The sequence below is a fragment of the Felis catus genome, chromosome A2 (assembly GCF_018350175.1).
Source record: "Felis catus isolate Fca126 chromosome A2, F.catus_Fca126_mat1.0, whole genome shotgun sequence".
Taxonomy (NCBI): domain Eukaryota; kingdom Metazoa; phylum Chordata; class Mammalia; order Carnivora; family Felidae; genus Felis; species Felis catus.
Genome location: NC_058369.1, coordinates 27,401,226 through 27,416,423, shown reverse-complemented (window position 1 = coordinate 27,416,423; position 15,198 = coordinate 27,401,226). Strand labels below are relative to the sequence as shown.

General features: G+C 38.7%; 1 long non-coding RNA gene across 3 annotated transcripts in view; it reads right to left on the bottom strand.

Annotated features, from left to right (window-relative positions):
* LOC109496496 overlaps positions 1 to 15,198 on the bottom strand; it is a 353,319-nt gene that overhangs the window by 114,455 nt on the left and 223,666 nt on the right. For all 3 annotated transcript variants that reach the window (XR_006594750.1, XR_006594749.1, XR_002152534.3), the window contains exon 3: positions 3,272 to 3,383. This is a non-coding gene — a long non-coding RNA (uncharacterized LOC109496496). The remainder of the gene's footprint in view (positions 1 to 3,271; positions 3,384 to 15,198) is intronic.

The window sequence follows — 15,198 nt, the reverse complement described above, 5'->3', positions numbered from 1 at the left end:
CATTAAATTCTATTTGGCCTTTGATGAAACAAGATTTAGGCACATGTCTGCCTGCCCCTGGACAAGGGGACATTCTGAAAGAGAGATGGAGACTGCAGTCCCACTCTACCTCTTCTGTAAGCCATGTACCTTGCAAAAGGTCTTCCTGCCACATTTTCCTAGTTTGCACAAAGGCACACAGCAATAGTTCCAGCTCATGCATTGGGTTTTTTTTGTTGTTGTTGTTTTTTGTTTTTTGTTTTTTTTGTTTTTTTTTTTTTTTTTTTTTTGCTATATTCTGGAAGATACTGCCTTGATTAAAAGCAAGAGAAGTCAAACACAGCAAAAAGAAGTGATAGCAGGAGAAACAGGAAGAGCATTAACTAGAGGGCTGATGTCAGATTTGGGACAAAGATCAAGTTCCAAAGCTTAGAAGTCTTCTCAAGGGAAACATAAAATGTGCTTACTGTTGGTTTTTAAACAAATGTGTGATGGACTTACTTTGTATGTGTTCTTGGTGCACTAACTGGGTTTTATATAAATGGATGAAGAAATAAATTAATCTGAGTAAAAGATAGGTTTATTTGAAGAGACTGGCCCAGTGGGAGATGCAATTCTTTCTCTGAGCCTTGCCACCTCCCAGGCCACCATCCAGGCGAGTCACTTCCTGCAGGAAGGGGGCCTTACCTGTGACCTACACTAGCTCTGCTTACCCAGCTGACTTGACCATCTCCCAGATCACTATGCACTGCAGAGCAGTGCTGCCCACTCACCAGGCAGGGCAAGTCCTCCTACTCTGCTTAGAGGAATTAATAGGCAGAGGTGAAAAAATGATTCACAGTGCTTAATTATTCTTCAATTATGCTCCATGTCAGTATCTCCACCCAGACTCTTACAGGGCCTGTCTCTCTATCCAGGGGAAAGTTAGAGGGGAAATTAAAGAACTCTCCTGACTCTTCAGTGCATTCCAGGTTTGCAAAGTTTTCCCATCAGTCCAGTTGGGCATGAAAAGACAGAAGAATTATTTTCCCTCAAAAGCCCATTGGAGTAGAGGCAAGAAGGGACTCCGAAAGTGATAATTAAAAAAGAAAAATATATCCAGTCCTTTCGAGTTTTCTTGGACTCAAGAGTCTTTTTTGCTTTCTTTAAGCATCTATAGCTTCTACCTGAGATTCAGAAAGAATGCCTATTGGGGCTGCTTTTATGCTGTGTGGCAGCCCAGTCTAGTAGCTTAACCAGGAAGTCAAGCTTCTTTCTCAGGAATAGTCTAAATACCACAGAGGGCCTGAAGGAATAGACTCTAACATCAGTGCACTGAGAGAACAGAAGGTGAAATCTTCTGTAGATTAACTCTAGATCCCATTTCCACTGAAAATGGAAGGGTCTTAGAATTCATCTAGCCAATGTCTCATGATTCTACTATGCCTTTGAAACATTTCATCCAGACTCTGCTTAGGGGTGGGGAAAGTGTTGACAATCTGACAAGACCATCATGCAGCTTAGACACCTGTTTTCTTTAGCAGGCTGTCTTAAATTTTAACAATCGATTTATTTGACAGTTGTTTCTGAAGTATGTTTGAATCCTGCCTCTGTCACTTGTCAGCTGATCATGAGCAAGGAGGTTAATGTCTCTGAAGCTCATTTTTCTCATCTGTAAAATGGGAGTTAATAATAGTACTTACCTCTTATTATGAATCAAAATAATAGAATTCATGATCCTGAAGTTGGGCTTTACAATGTATTAAATATGTTTACTATCTATCACATATGGTATATAGTAGCAGCTTTTTAACTATGGATGGGGCATATACTACAATGCCTACTAGATAATAAGTTCTTTAAGGTTCATCTCTATTGTGTGTTTACCTCTGTGTTTCTAGAGCACAACATGAGGCATAGCAGATAGTAGGTCCTCAATAAGTATATGATAAAAAGGGAATAAACAAATGTGGGAGATGTAGCAGAGTGTGAAAAATGAAGGGATAGAGGGACACCAGGGTTCTGTGACAACAGAGAGGAGAGCAGCTCCACTTCTGAGAAGCCACCTCCAAGTTAGGGCTGAACTAAGCCAGCTAGGCTTGGGATGGTTGACAGAGTAGCTCCACCACTGCTTGGGAACTGGAGCATCATTTCTCAATGAGCTCAAAGAACACTTACCCAGTCACCACAGTTTGATTGAGGTGTTGGTCTTGGGACATCATCATATATTACAGGGCTTCATCCCACCAATGTCACCTAATGAGATTCTAGGTGGGGCTCAGATGATCGCTCTAGAATGCTCAAAGTATTTCTTTCCATGTATATGAAATAAATCATAATCAGCATTTCAAACCCAAGTTTTTCACAGATATTATGGGTATTTACTCAAGTTAAAGAGGAGTCAACTTAAACAGAGTATTAAAGAAATAGAAACACAAGTGGCACACAGAGCAAAACTCCAAGGTCGGTCTGTGAGGCAGTCACACACTCTACCCAGGACCCAGAGATCTCAGTGACTGCACCTGCACAAAGTCTTTGTTTTCTTATCTCTGAAATAAGAGTTGATTATTTCCACTCAACCACCACTCTAGAGATTGTTTGTGAGAATAAAATGAGATAGTAAGAATACTGTCTGTCATTTACTAAATGTATTTACTAAATTCTAGCATGGGGCTAAATTCTTCACACACTATTCCATCCTTACCACGATCTTATGTGATAGGTGCTATTAATCTCCTTATTCTACAGGAGGCAAACTGACATTCAGGAAGAGCTGAAGCAACTTGACCCAAGTCACATAGGTTATAAGAAACAAAGCCAGAATCTAAACTCAGATCTCCCAGACACCAAAACCCATGCCCTTCACCACCCCTGTTGTGTATATGAATGTGAGCTCTGCAGACTGCAAATGCTGATAAAAAGAACATCAGTAATACTGAATTCAAACTCCATGATGGCATGTCTTATCTTCTTTGTTCATCATGTGTCCCCAGAACACGTGGAAAAGCCCCTAACACACACTGAATTTTCACTAAAGGTGTGTGCGTGTGTGTGTGTGTGTGTGTGTGTGTGTGTGTGTGTGAGACAGAGAGAGAGAGAGAGAGAGAGAGAGAAGGAGAGAGAAAGAGAGAGAGAGAAGGAGGGGATGAGCTAGGGAGGGAAAGAGAAAGGAGAGGAAGGAAGAGAAGGAAGGAGGAATAGAGGGGCTTAGAGAAGGAGGAAAGAAAAAGGACAACAGTCTTTGGAAAGGCAGAAAAACAAAAGTTAGCATATTCTGGTTATGAAAATAGAGTATCAGAAGAATCAGACTCACCGTGTAGAAGTCAGGAGCTCAAGTAAATGTAGATGCCATAAATACAGGGAATCAGATAGGAGGGCCAGTTTTAACCTCTGACAGGTTGGTTCATCTTGTGCCTAGGATCGTTCTGTGACAGAGAAAGCAAGCTCTCAGGAATGTCCCATGGAAGGATGAGGAGAAAAGGATGTAAGAATAGGAGATCTTCAGAAATATCAGTAACAATGCATATTTTGAAGACTCTTTGAAACCTCTTTACACACCAGTATAATATACACCAAATACACATATGTTTATCTTCTAGTATTACAGCATCAAAAGTTCAGGAGGATCGTCGCAAAATAATATTGTTCTTAGCAAGAATTGAAACTTTATAGACAGACAGATAGATAGATAGATTTAGATTAAGGATTTCTAAATGGCAAAATATCCCATAAAGTTAAAATAAATAAAAAGACTGGGAAAAATTTATACAAGATATTTATGCAAGACAAAGGACAGCATTAATATCCAGAATATGAATAGTTCTGTGAATCAATAAATAGACAAATAACTTTTTAGCAACATGTGAAGAGAATATCAATAGACATTTCATAGGAAAATACAAAAGTCCAATAAATATTTGAAGAGAATCTAAGCTCTCCAGAAGTTGAAGAATTTGTAATAAATAAATAAATAAATAAATAAATAAATAAATAAATAAATAAATAAGATTAGCAAAAAATTTTTTAATATATTGATAACGGTGTGTTGGCTCTTTTGTGAAGAAGTGAACTGTTCAATATATTGTTGGTGAGGGTTTTTGTAGAAGGTAATTTCTTGGACTATCTCTCGAAATACCTACGGGTATTTCAGGGGTACTTGTAGGAATGTTATAATGGTGAAAAACTGGAAGTGACCTAACTACTCACCATTTAGGAGAATGTTTAAATAAATTGTGGTACATTAATTCATGGGATTTGTTCAAAAGAATGAAACAGACCTAGGTACACTCATAAAAATATCTCTAAGACATGTTATTGGTGAAAAAAAGCAAGTTATAGAAAAATATATATAATACAATGCCATTTATATTAAAAATAGGAATACACATGCAATGTCTAAATATATAGTCAAATGCATAGAAAAGGGACTGGAAAAATATATTCCACACCAATGACAGTAGTTACCTCTGAGTACAGAGGAAGCAGGAAAAGTTGAAGGAAAATGTTCATTGTTTGTTATATATGTTTACACATAGCTGAAATCAGAGCTATTTATAGATTACTAATGTAATTTTTAAAGGAAAAAAAAATTGATTTCTCTGAGCACTCCTGAATCTAAATCATTCCCTGTCAGATACTTTTTGCCTTTTCTTTAGCTATTCCTTTACTCCTATCAGGAGCTAATACTCCACATATTTTGTTAAGCACACATTCAGATGCCCACACCCACTAATACAATTCACTTAGAGACAAAGAATCATAGAATGTTAGAAACTCCAGAGACCTTGGAAGTGATCTCATCAAATCCTTTTGTTTTAAAAATAAGACACCTATGGTGGTTAATTTCGTGCGCCAATTTGACTAGGCTATAGGATGCCGTGATAGCTGGTTAAATGTTTGTTTTGTTTTGTTTTGTTTTGTTTTGTTTTGTTTTGTTTTGTTTTGTTTTGTTTTTGGAGGCAGTGTCTGTGATGGTGTTTCTGGAAGATAGCAACATTTGAATTGGTGAACGGGGTAAAGCAGATGGGCCTCTCCAATGTGGGTAGACATCCTCCAATCCACTGAGGACCTGAATAGAACAAAAAGGCGAGGAGTGTCCATTCTCTCACTGATTGCTTGAGAGGGATACCAACATTCTGCCCCTGGTGCTCCTGGCTCTCAGGCCCTCAGACTCAGACTGGAATGTACACCATTGATTCTCTGGCCTTCAAATTACAGCATTGCCTTTCCTGGGTCTCCAGACTATGGGACTTCTTAGCCTCTTTATCATGTGAGCCATATCTTATGATAAAACTGTGTGTATATGTGTGCATGTGTGTCCTATTGGTTTTATTTCTCTGGAGAACCCTAATACAACATCTAAAGTCGAAGACCATTCAATGGCTTGTTTATGGTCTCATAGTAAAAGAATGGTCCTAGCTCCTTTGGCTCCAAGTCCAAGGTCTTTCTAGGTCACTTGCATGACAGTTCACTACAAAATGAGAGCCTGGAGGCTACGGTGGTCTCAAGGGCTGCATTTTACCACTGCATGAACACTGCCTGCTACCCACCCACTGAGCAGGTGGGGTCTGAGGCTACCGGGTGCAGAGACTTTTCAAATGCATCACGATTTACACAACACCTGCACTAAATAACCCTGAGCTGTTCCACTGTGAAAATTCCCTAAGTGTTCAACAGCCCTTGAAGTTTCTCATTTCTGACTTGAAGTGGGTAAAGTACGGCTGAGAGACTGCTCGCTACAGAACCAGAGAAGACATATCCAGACCCCTCTCACACATATGTGCTGCAAATTTTTCAAGCTCTCCTCACACTTCTCAGCCTTTGTTCTTAAAAATGCTATTTTTTCACCATCAGCAAGGCATTTATGGGAAGTGTTTATACTGGCTGAGCCTTTTTTAAAATGCTTTATTTAATTTTCCTCCTGTGGTGATTTGGTTAGCAGTAATTACACTGAAGGTGAGCTTTTACCTCCATTCCATAAGTCATTACTAAAAGGCGATAATGTAAATCTCACCTTTGTAATCTGAATTGTATTTTAAATACTCTAAAAGAACTCTTACTTTAGAAGGATCTTCTGATGAATCTTTATTTATTTATTTATTTATTTATTTATTTATTTATTTATTTATTTATTTATTTTTAAATGTTTACTTTTGAGAGACAGAGCATGAGCGGGGAAGGGGCAGAGATAAAGGGAAACATACAATCTGAAGGCTTTGAGCTGTCAGCACAGAGCCCAACGCAGGGCTGGAACCCACAAACCATGAGATCATGACCTGAGCCTAAGTCGGACACTTAACCGACTGAGCCCCACGCGCCCCTGATGAATCATTTTTTTAATGCAATCAGCTACTAAATCTTCACAGCCTTTTGTGGTACCCATTATCCACATGTGCCAACTAAGCACTTGAAATGCAGCTTGTCCAGATTGAGATGTTTTTTTAAGAATAAAAATTATTCATGAGCTATTTTACACACATTTATGTTATTCTTTATTTTATTCTTAAAATACATACCAGAAAGTGTGCAAAATGTCTCATGAGTAATTTTTACACTGATTACATGTTGAATATTTTGGATACAAAATGTTAAATAAAATGTTATTAAAATAAACTTTCCCTGTTTCCTGTTACTTTTTTTTTTAGTGTAGCTACCAGAATATTTAAAATTTGGCATGTGGCTTTCATCATACTTATATAGTATTGGTCTAAATAATTAGTTTTGTAGCCTGGGATTTTTTTTTTCCAAGCCAGTTACTTAAGGGAAAATCCATCCATTCTCAGAATATAACCATAACTTGCAATTGTGGGTAACACTGGGCTTTTAAAGGGACCATTTAACCTTCGATCAATTGAGTGTTTATATAATATATTCAGGATGCAGTGTCCTATGGATTGACTCTTGACCCAGGAGTTCACAGTCAAGAAGACGGATTAGGCCATCATGCATAGGATTAATTAAAAATGCCAGCCTTCTCCATTGTCCTCAAACCTTAAGAGATATACAACAGTTCAAATGTTTAAATACCTAGGTAGAAATGTCTAGGTGGAAAGATTGCAAAACTTCAGGCTGAGACCACAAATGTCTATGTAATATCTAGAAGTTTCCCAGGAATTTATAGTCCCCCAAATCAAAAACTATAATGAAGTCATAAAACATTCTTTCAAAATTGTATTTTTATGACAGTCTCCCTTTTATTGCCATGTGACTTTAATAGTGGTAAAGGACAAGTTGACTCAATAACCTCTCACTTTACCAAGTCCATACCAAAGAGTATAATTAAATGGAATTCAAGCGTGCATTCATGAAAGGCAATGGAAAAGACAGTTCAATAAATGGTGTTGGGAACAATGGACAGCTACATGCCAAAGAATGAAACTGGATCCTTTCTTACAACACATACAAAAATAAAATGGATTGAAGACTTAAATGTAAGATCTGAATGCATAAGACTCCTAGAAGAAAACATAGGCAGTAAGCTCTTTGGCATTTCTCTTACTGATATTTTTTGGATCTGTCTCCTTAAGCAAGGACAACAAAAGCAAAAAAATTAAAAAAAAAAAGTAAGACTACATCAAATAAAAAGTTTTTCCATGATGTAGAAAATCATCAACAAAATGAAAAGGCAATCTAATGAGCAGGGGAAGATATTTACAAATGATATATCCCAAAAGGGGCTAAACTACAAAATGTATTAAAAGTCAATATCAAAAAACAAACAATCCAGTTTTTAAAAAGTAGGTAGAAGACCTAAAAGGACATCTTTTTTTCCCAAAGAAGATATACAGATGGCCAACAGGCACATGAAAAAAATCCCAACATTACTAACTATTCAGGGAAATGTAAATCAATACCACTATGAGATATCACCTCACGCACATCAGAATGGCTAAAATCAAAAAGATGAGGGATAACAAGTGTTACTGAGGATGCAGAAAAAAGCGAACCCTTGTGCACTATTGGTGGGCATGTAAATTGGTGCAGCTACTGTGGGAAACAGTATGGAGGCTCCTCAAAAATTAAAATAGAACTACCAGAATTTCTACTTCCAGGTATTTATCAGAAGAAAATGAAAACAGTAATTCAGAAAGGTATATGTACCCCTATGTTCATCACAACATTATTTACAATAGCCAAGATGTGGAAGGAACCTAAATGTCCATCAATAGATGAGTGGATACAGAAGATGTGATGGCTGTGTATTTACACACACACATACACACACACACACACACACACACACACACACAGTGGAATATCACTCAGACATAAAAAAGAATGAAATCTTGCAATTTGTGACAACAGGGAGTATTATGCTAAGTGAAGTAAGCCAGATGGAAAAAGACAAATACTAGATGACTTCACTTACATGTATTACATAAAAAACAAAATGAACAAACCAAACAAAACAGAAACAGACTTACAGATACAAAGAACTAACTAATGGTTCCAGAAGGGAAGAGACTAAAAAATGGATGAAATAGATGAAGAGGATTAAAAAATCCAATCTTCCAATTATAAAATAAATAAGATACATGGTTGCGATATATAGCATAGGAAATATAGTCAGTAACATTGTTACAACTTTGTATGGTGACAGATGGGAACTAGACTTATTATGGTGACCATTTCTTAACGTATGAAAATATTGAATCACTATGCTGTATACCTGAAACTAATAAAATATTGTACATCAATTATTCTTCAATTTTAAAAAAGGACCCAATGAAAAAAAGTTTGTCTTTCTTCCACCCCCAAAGCAGTCATTAAAGTTTCTCATGTATTTTTCAGAAGGTGTCCATGTGTATATATAAATGAAAATACATATATATATATATATATACCCACATATGCACATGTGTACAAATATTTATGCACATATTTATATATCCATTTTAAGCACCATGGCACACTTGATACAATATTCTGTATCTTGACATTCTTCACTTAATATATCTTAGAAATCTTTTTAAACTATTATATAGAGCTACCATTATTTTAAATGACTACATGATCTCTCACTGTATAGATGTATCATACTTATGTAACTAGGACCCTATTAATAGATGTTTAAATTCTTTACAGATTTTTTACCCTAATATAAACAGTGCTACAAGGAACACCCTTGAGTACATGTCCAAATACACGTGTTGGATAAATTTCTGGAATGAGAACTCTTGAGTTCAATGACACGTGTGTTTTAAATTTTGAGATACACTGCCAAATTGCCCACCTGAGAGGGCTTACAATTTATATCTTCATCAACAATGTAGGGTAGAAAAAAGCATGTTATTTAAGGTGCATGTATTGGTGTCAGATAAAGAGGTAGTTTTATATAGAATATAAATAATGTCTAGAAAAATCAATGTAAGGCTACATTACATAAAAAGCAGCTGAATTTAGTGTAACTGTTTATGAATCTCTTAAATTCCATAAGAAGGAATTTAAAACTATACAGTAAGTACCATTAAAAATAAACACTTTTGTTTAAAGGAAGATATAAAAATATTAAGATAGAAGAAAATGCAAAATTCAGAAAAAGTGCATGCGATGAAAGGACAGAGAGAAAGAGACACACAGATGTCGCACAACGAGATTTGCACAGGAAAAAGAGAGTGAGTGCCAGAACTCAGTGAAAATGGAGGAGATCAGGCTTTTCTACTAAGCGTACACCCATTTTGTACCTTTCTCTGATTATGCAAGCAACTTAAACATCCATCAGTACGTGAATGGATAGAGAAGATGTGGTATATACCACACATGTGTCCAGTTTTGTATCCTTGGGTGTGGTGGTTGCATTATTTGCCCTAATTCTTCCTTCAGCCTTCCCTTCATCTATATCTTTGTTATAACCTCATCATGGGTAGAGTGTATTTCCCCATCCCTTGACTTGGGGGATACATCTTGCTTTATTTAGTCAATGGCTTGTGTGCAAAAGTGCCAGTGGACCAGTTCTGAGCCTAGACTTTAAGAGGCCTCATGTATTTCTGCGTGTTCTCTTGTGCCTAGGCCACTACAGTAAGGAAAAACCTGTCCTGGGTAGCCTGTTGGTCCAGGGAAGATGTGAGAGTTGTGTGAAAGACCTGAACCCTCAGACCTACAGTGTCAAACAGAACCGCACCAGCTGAGCCTAACTTAAGTCAGCCAACTCCAGCTGACCTGCAGGTATGCAAGCCAGCCCAGCCAGGATCAGAAGAGCTGCCCCAGCCAAGCCCAGCCTAAACAGCCAACACTCACTCAGCCAGCAGACTGCATGAATAATGATGAAGACTTGTTAGAGTAAGCCACTGAGTTTTCAGGTAGCTCATTACTTACTAATAATTCAATAATGAACACATCGGGCAGTCAAAGAGGACAGATTTGGCCTAAGTTCTCAAGATCCTCCCTTCATTGAGCAAATATGTATTAAGTACCCCCCATGCATCCAGCATTATGTTGAGGATACGAGGAAGAATAATGGATCAGGGCCCTGCTCTTACTGACTTTTCTAGTGAAGGGAAGACAAGGAATAAAGAAATAATGAAAATAAACAACAGATGCTAATGTATTATAATATGATTTATAAAATGGCTGGCTGCTTTAGAGAGTGAGAGTCTCTTTGAAGTGACATTTCAGTTCCTATTTGGCTGACCAGATGGAGCCAGTTTTAATTTCCAGAAGCAGGATGCTCCAGCCCGTGGATGTTCCAGCGAGTGCAAAAGCTCTGAGTGGAAAAGAACTCCATCCCTTCAAGAAACAGACAGGAGGCCTGTGGGGCTGAAGACGTCTTGCTCCTTTTAGATAGTTAGTGCCTCTTTGTAATTGGAAAAATGTGCTTGCCTAAATTGGCAAGAGGCCCGTGTCGATTGTAATTTCACTATTCCAGAGCCCTAATTATCTTTAATAAACTTGGCTTGGACTTCAGATAAAAATGAAATCCCAACCTCACTCTGTTCTCATTTAAAACACACATCCACTGCTGACTCTAATCTTCACTAATAAATGAGCACAAATGAAGTACAGCGACTAAACAGTGAGCTAATGGCCAAGGGGGGATACGGGCCAGGCTTCTATCCTCAGGTTCAATGCTGAAAGAAGTAACATAGTAACGACAGATTTTCAGATTTGTCAGCTCTGTGGTTTTGCTGTTTCAAATTGACTTTTAATTTGGTGAAAGAGTTCTATATCTAAATGAACCAACGTTCACCCTCTGAGACACAAACAGATCTAAGTGGTACCCAGAAGAAGTGATATTCTAGTTAAGGATGGAGTTTGATGCCTTTAGTGAATGCGGCTGCCTTTAAAAGAAAGCATGATTTCTTCTTCTGAATGAACTTCTCATTTAGATATAAGAAAAGAAGACACGGTTGACCAGATGGCATTTCACTTACTATTTTGTTACCTTGTTTGGATGACTTAACCTCTGTGAACTTCAGATTTACTTATGAAATACTGATGGTAATAACCAACCAGCCACAAGGGTTAAATAAAGGGTTAAATAACAGGGTTCTAAGTCTTGTATAAGCCCTAAAGGGCCATGTAATTGTGAGGTATCCTGATTATTGAAGATGTCATGCCCCCCTGTGAGAGACTGGATTGCTCTCTATCACCACTGGACAGGAAGCTTGCAGTGCAGTATTTTGATGCATAAATATAACATTTTGAAATATGACACATGCTGATATTGTCTAAGTGATAATATTTTATGACTATTAATTAAAGAAAAGAAGTATCTTCTGTGGGCCTAAGTAGAAACATAGTAAGGGGCACCTGGGTGGCTCAGTTGGCTAAGCATCTGACTTCGGCTCAGGTCATGATCTCACAGTTCATGGGTTTGAGCCCCATGTCAGGCTCTGGGTTGACAGCTCAAGGCCTGAAGCCTGCTTCAGATTCTGTGTCTCCCTCTCTCTCTGCACTTCCCCTGCTCATGCTTTGCCTCTCTCTCCTTCAAAAATAAACATCAAAAAAAAAAAAATTAAAAAAAAACATAGTAAAGGGGTTTCTTCCCTAAATATTCCTGTATGGAAATTCTGATTACATTCCATTCTACATCAATGATGATGAGCCTAAAATATGCAAAGTACAGCATTTATCTTTGGACTATATTTACATTTTGTTTATATGATGGTCTGACATAGGAGCCCAAAATAAATATTTTAGAAATCTCCTCAATGTCTCAAAACCATTTAATTGATCCTTTCCCCATGCTCTTCAGTATGAAACTGTCAACACCTGAGTTATAATTAGCAGCACACAAACACACACATACGGTTCTCCTTACGAGGAAAAGCAGTAAACTTCCAGAAACCCAAATGCTTAGTTAGTCCTAGCAGCCCCACATATGGTACTGGCTGCTGCTGGTTTCCCCAAGTTGTGACCTAGGACCCATCCCTGCTGGTGGTGGCACCACAAAAACCAAACCGCATCCCCTAGCCTTTGGCCTCTGGGTTTCCTTCATTGGCTTACTCTAAGAAATTAATATCAATGTTGCCAACCAATTGAAAAATGCCTGACATAAAAACCTCATTCTGAGTGAAGTTTTCCTTATAGAAATATGTTCTTCCTATGCTGATGGTTGACACTGGATGGCCAACCATCTGGTTAAACATGTGTCTCAGCACACCTAGGGGAAGAAGAGAACTGGATCCAATATCTAGATTTATGAATCAATAAATGTAAGACTAATGATGTTTCCCATTAGGTAAGGGTTTTCTTCTTCCCCAGAAGATTTGTCATGAGATTCCTGTAATGAGCTTTCTTGGACAATATGAAAGGTGATCCAATTTATGAAAAATCGACTGAAAGGTTACCTTTTGAGAATGTATTTAATGCAGAAGGTAATTGAACTTTAGAAATTGTGCCTCCTGATTTTTTTAAATAAGGTTTGTCTGTGTGGAGTGTGTTGGGGCAGGAGTTTGAGGAGGTTACATTGTGCACTCAGTAAATGTGTGATAAATACATGTTCAATCAGTGAATGAAAAAAATCCAAAACAAGTGGGTTGTTGGATGCACAGGGGGGTAGCCCCTGCTGATTCTTCTGCCCAGAATTATCTCCATATTCTTTCCTTCCCAGTGAAACACCATTCATCCCCTGAGACCTGAAAGCAATAGTTGCTTATCCCAAAGCCTTCTAGGAATCCTGTTCCATCTTCCAGACTCTCTCCTCTGCTTGGTTCCTACCTCTACACAGGAGAAGCAATAACAGAGCCATCAGAACAGTTCCAGGGGGGATGAGAGCAGTGATAGGAGTAATAAAGGGAGAGGAAGACAAGATAGATTTACCAAGAGCTTACTCCTGCAAGACACTGGGCTGATTCCTTCACACTCATTATTTTACTGAATCCTTACAAGAACAATTATTATCATTGTTCTGTGGATGATGAGCCTGAAACTTCCAGAGGGTATTTAAATTTCCTGAAATTACCCACCTAGTAAGTGGCAGAAGGTGAGAGTTGAAACCCAGGCCAAACTCAACATGCCGCCACATCACGGTTTATCAGATTCATTAGACTTATTGTGTCTCCATCTCTCCTACCACCATCTTGAGGGCAGACAAGTGTCCCAGGAGTCCTAATGTTTGGTTAGTACTGGGTGTATGGTGTATGTTTATTAATTGGGTAAAAGAAGGTGGTTTATCTCCTAGAGTAAGAACAGCCTTGTGGTGATTTCAGCTGGGTCTCTGTGGGCAATTTTGGAGGTGGCCAGTGGAAACCAGATTGGGGTCTGACCTAAAAGGACCTGCCAACCACAATATAGGGTATGAGCCAGGCAAGTGTCATTTTAGTGTGAAATCAGACTGATTCCAGGGTCAAGAAGGCCCTCTGTCCCAGGCATTTCACACTTTATTGACCGTACTTCCCATTGCCTGATGTATTTAGTTAGATGTTTACATGGCAGAGTTTACTCTAGCAGACACAGAGTGAGTGTGCCCTTTCTGTGGCAAGCAGGTGAGCTTATTGAGACTGACATAAGTCAGATTTTATCTCAGTGTCTTTCATCTTCTAGTGGCACCTTGAAAAACCTTATTTACTCAAGATGAACCCAGGCTTTCAACCACAACGGGAGCATGGCCCTCAATTCACTCTCAGTGAACACCTGGGGTAACTCAGTCCCACTCACGCTCCTGCTTGTCCTTGTCAGAGCCAGCTCAAGACAGCCACTGCCACCTATTCACCGCATTTCTCAGTCCTATGTGCTCCCTCAGCCATCCCTCTCTCTTAGTAGTCAAGAAATGTGCATGCATTCGTCAGGTCGCACTGCAAATAAAGATGACTCTAATAAGTAACAACAACATGCCTCTGCACATGCCTTGTGACTTATCAAATGACCTTCTGTTATTTTAATTATACTTTCCTCATATGGGTATACCATAGTTTCTCTGGATAAAAACCCTTAACTCCACTTAAACCTTTAAGATTTAGAAGAAAACAAGCATATGAGATGTCACTGAAGTCTTTTATTCTTAACAAAAGGCACTTAGCATCACTAAATACCTGTTAGCAGGCTAAGCACAGGACTATGGAGATGACTGGGACAGTTTCCCTGCTGCCAGGGCCTGCTTCTTTATAGGAGAGTCAAAAAAACAAACAAAAACAAAAAACAAAAAACAATTGCAAATATTGAGGAAAGTGTAGGACTTGCACACTCACTGCTAGGATGGACCAGGAGGTGGTGAATCATGAAGGTATCTTCCAGGTGTGCATACCAGGGATACTTTCTCAGTACAGCAAATACACCCTGAATGCCTATCAGATTCCAGGAACAGGAGATGCTACAGTGGATGCAACACTGCCCCTGCCTTTGAGGATCTTATGTCTAGTGGACAGAAAAATGAGCAAACAGGTCATTACACTTCAACTCAATAGGAGCTGCAATACACTGTGATCCTTGAGACTTGTGCCACTGAATTCTATCACCCTCCCAATGCAGCACCACCATGTCACTGCCATATACCTGTACTGGTCATTACTTCCCATCCATCAGTAGTTTGGATATCATGGACTTCCACTTCATCCCAACCTCTGCCTTTTATGTAGTAACCCGCATACAATCCCACCTCTCATTTCTAACATCCTCTTCTCTCTTCCCTTTTCCTCCTGACACCTGCTCACAAGTCACAACCTGGACCCTGAAATCACTCAAAACTCCATGGCCATAAAGCCTGAATTCCAGTGCCAGGCACAGTGGTGGACCAGATGAGTAAAACCAATAGAGCTCAGACCTTACAGACCCTCCCGCCCCCTGCCAGCGTGTGGAGGAACA